The sequence below is a fragment of the Pteropus alecto genome, unplaced genomic scaffold (genome assembly GCF_000325575.1).
Source record: "Pteropus alecto unplaced genomic scaffold, ASM32557v1 scaffold19, whole genome shotgun sequence".
Taxonomy (NCBI): domain Eukaryota; kingdom Metazoa; phylum Chordata; class Mammalia; order Chiroptera; family Pteropodidae; genus Pteropus; species Pteropus alecto.
The window spans coordinates 1,741,878-1,745,466 of NW_006442490.1; the positions used below are offsets into that span (position 1 = coordinate 1,741,878).

The 3,589-nt window shown below is 36.9% G+C and overlaps 1 pseudogene; it reads left to right on the top strand.

The window, feature by feature from the left end:
• The first annotated feature begins 562 nt into the window (after positions 1–562).
• On the top strand, positions 563–681 carry LOC112470912 (annotated as a pseudogene).
• The last annotated feature ends 2,908 nt before the right edge of the window (positions 682–3,589 follow it).

Consider the following 3,589-nt stretch of genomic DNA (forward strand, 5'->3'; position numbering starts at 1 on the left):
TTACTTTCAGGAATGGTTGCATCAATTCATTCTCTTATCTGCAAGATGTAAGGGTGTCTGTCCATTTTAATGACTTCATACATTGATTAGATATACAATAAAGCATTGAAGCATTTACTATTTCCAATCCATTCTTATTATAAATAAAGCTGCCATGAACATCTCTGCAGCATGGCTATGGAGGCCCCAAACCTGGATTGAATTCCAGGTTCACCTACAGGTTATGTGTGACCTTGCACATTTGAGCCTCAATTTTTTCATCTGTAAAATGTAGAAAGAACAGGTGCCTCAAAACATTGTGATATTAATTGACTAATCATTAATTCAATCAAAATGTCACATGTCATTGCCTTTACTTTGCATTTTGACTTTTCTTCAGTTTCCCCCATTTAGCAAAATGATTTGATCTATATCCTGTTGTGATTATATGATCTCTAATCTTTTTTCAGCTCTGAGTTTTTGTGAATTAAAATGAAGAATGTTGCAGCAATCGCATACAAAATTAGCTTACTAATATTTTCTTATTCTGTTTTGGCTATCAGAATATGTTTAAGAATATTTCTTCTACAGCCATGCTACCCTGAACATGCCCAATCTCCTCTGATCTTGGAAGCTAAGCAGGGTGGGGCCTAGTTAGTTCTTGGATGGGAGACCACCTAGGAAGACCGAGTGCTGTAGATGTTAAAAAAAAAAAAAGAAAGATTTCTTAAAAGGCAGAGTGTAGGTTAAGTAAGTGGATTAATTTACTGTATCATGTGAAATCATTTCGTTTTCATTTATCTGCACTCCCAGTTAACGAATGAAAAGTAATCAATGTAGAAACTTCAAATATAATAAAGGTAAGTTGTCATTTACTAAAATTCTGATGTGTTTGTAAAACTTCATCTATCTTACTTGTCTCCTTTAGCTACTTTCCACAAAATTGATTTAAATATAATGTGCAGAAAGCCAGTACTTTGACTATGTATGCTAAATAAGCATTACCCAGTGAATGCCCAAGCAGAATGCAACAAAAGCCTAGGAAGTGGGGAGGTGTCTCTTAACTAGATGGTCTTGGGAGCTGCCGGAAGCACAGACCTGCTTCCACTACCGAGGTTAATCCCTCTTCTTGGTCTTCTGTTAGAGGGCACTTCCTGAGGCTCTTTCTTTTGTCTCTGAACTCAAGGAAGCCTGCTGCTTGTTTATCCCAGTGTGTCCTAGACCCTGCTGTGCATCCACATCACCTGAGGTGAGTGTGTGTGTATGTTTGTGTGTGTGTGTGTGTGTGTGTGTGTGTGTAAATATAGATCCTTAGACCCAACTGCTCAGATATTTATAAGTGGTGTAGGACCTGCAAGTCAGCATTATAACAAGCTTTCTAGGTGATTATGATGCAACACATACACAGACCAGCATGTGGCAGCCATTGACAAACCACAAATTATGCAGATGGATAAAGTGAGGCGAAGAAAGACTGAATGGACTTGCTAAAGATCATGTAGCTATGTTTCCAATCAGGATCAAAACAATTCTTTGTTTCTTCTGTTTGATGATGAATGAGGTAGCTGCAAAATTGTTGAAACTTGAATGTGGAGATGCAACCAGAAGCACAACCTTCTAGGAGAGACTAAATGAGAGAAAGTTCTGGGATGGGGGAGGAGGCAGAAACAGTGTTTAACATTTCACTTGACACTATCTGAAAAAATTATGTCCATCTAATTTTGCTTCTTTGGATGCCTGGCCTAAATTCCACTTTGGCCAGCTTTCCCCACCCTATTTTTTAATTTCATAGTTGTTTTTTTTTTTTTAACTTTTGACAATAATTATTTGGTGTTACTCAATATTAATGAAATATTTATTAAAATGACATAATGACTAAATTCAATATGGTATCCTGAATTAGATCCTGGAATAGAAAAAAAAATAGTGGAAAAGCTTGTGAAATCTGAATAAGGTCTGTAGTTTAATTAATAGTAATTTACCAATATTAATTTCTTAGTTTTGACAAACATACCATTGTTATGTAAGATGCTAACATTAGGGGCAAGTGGATGACAGGTGTGCAAGGACTCTGCAACTTCTCTGTAAATATAAAATTACCACAAAATAAAAAGTTTATTTAAAAAATAGTCTTAAGTAAGAACAAACCAGAGCAGTCAATGAAACAAAGACAAATTGCTAATCAAAGTACTGATTTTCTCACACTGTGGGAAAAATCTTTTAGGGAGATGATTAATTGGTTTGTGTAAGAAAGTTATTTAATAAAAAAAAGCCTTTAATATCCAAGAAGATAACCTGGCTGAGTTGGGGAGGAGGGTGCTTTAATTTCGGGAGAATCAAATGGTGATTTTCTTCCTTGATAGCATATTCTGTTTTTGCAATTTTCACTAAAGTAATTGCTTTCCTTTTAAGTAATAAAAAAAAAAAACTGGAATAACCTCATAATGGGGTTTATATACAGTAGGCTAAAGTGGATAAATAGTTTAAGCTGAAATACAACTATGTTACTTATATGATTTCTATAGAAGCAAATATTTTTTAAAAGTAATATTTTGTAAGGTTAGTCATCTTCATTGGGCTGCATTGTACTACTTGGAAGAGGTACCTGCACTCCATGTTGTAGAATGTGAGGGGATTCAAAGGTCTTCAGATCTCATGTACCCTTCTCAACTTCCTGCTACAGTACCTAAAGCATCCCCATGGTTCATTCCCTCATTCAATAAACATTTACTGAGTAGATTAATCATAACAACTAAAGCCTAAGGAATAATTATTATGGGCCAGGTGATTTGCATAAATTCTTTTAATTCTCATAACAACGACATAAAGTAAAGATGAGTTATTAGCTTTGATTCTACAAATGGGGAAACTAAGGCTCAGACTGTTTAAGAAACTTGTCCGAGGCCAGACAGGAAGTAAATGGCAAAGCTGGATGTTAAGCCTGGTTCTGTCTGACTGAATGGCTGGTACTACAGTGAACTATGCCACAAGGACAGAAGGTAAATGGTGAAGAGGGGATTTTGTCTGTGCCAGTGGGAGTTGGGAAGCAAGGAGCAGCATGGTTGGCTGGAGTCATAGATTTGAGAGTCAGCCACAAAATGTTGGTCATCTAAATCACGGGAAAAGAAGACATCTCTGATGGAGAGGAGAGAGAAGGTGAGGACAGTCTTGAAGATGCCCACATGTAGGTGGCAGGAGATGGAGGATAGGTTTGTTAGAGAGTAAGTGGAGGCCAGGAGAGGTAAATATTAAGAATACTAAGTGGGCAGAGAATTTTAAGAAGTCATCAAATGCTTCTGAGAGGTCAGATATGCTGGAGAATTAAGAAGCAGTGGCATTTAATAATGAGATATTCACTTGCATCATAGGAAAGCAAGCCAGTATAATTGGGGAATTGTGTCCAGACTCAAAGAAGTAAGGAGTCAGAGGTCAATGAAAAAAGAAAGGGAGCAAGGGCAGGGTGCTTATTCCATCAGTTTGATGAGGAAAGTAAAGAGAAAGGAAGGACAGTGCCATTTAGGAGATCTTTTGAGTTTGAAAAGCTCTGAAAGGTGGAGCAAGTTCATTCACTAGAACGAGCTAGGTGCCAGGACAAAGGCAATTACAAGGT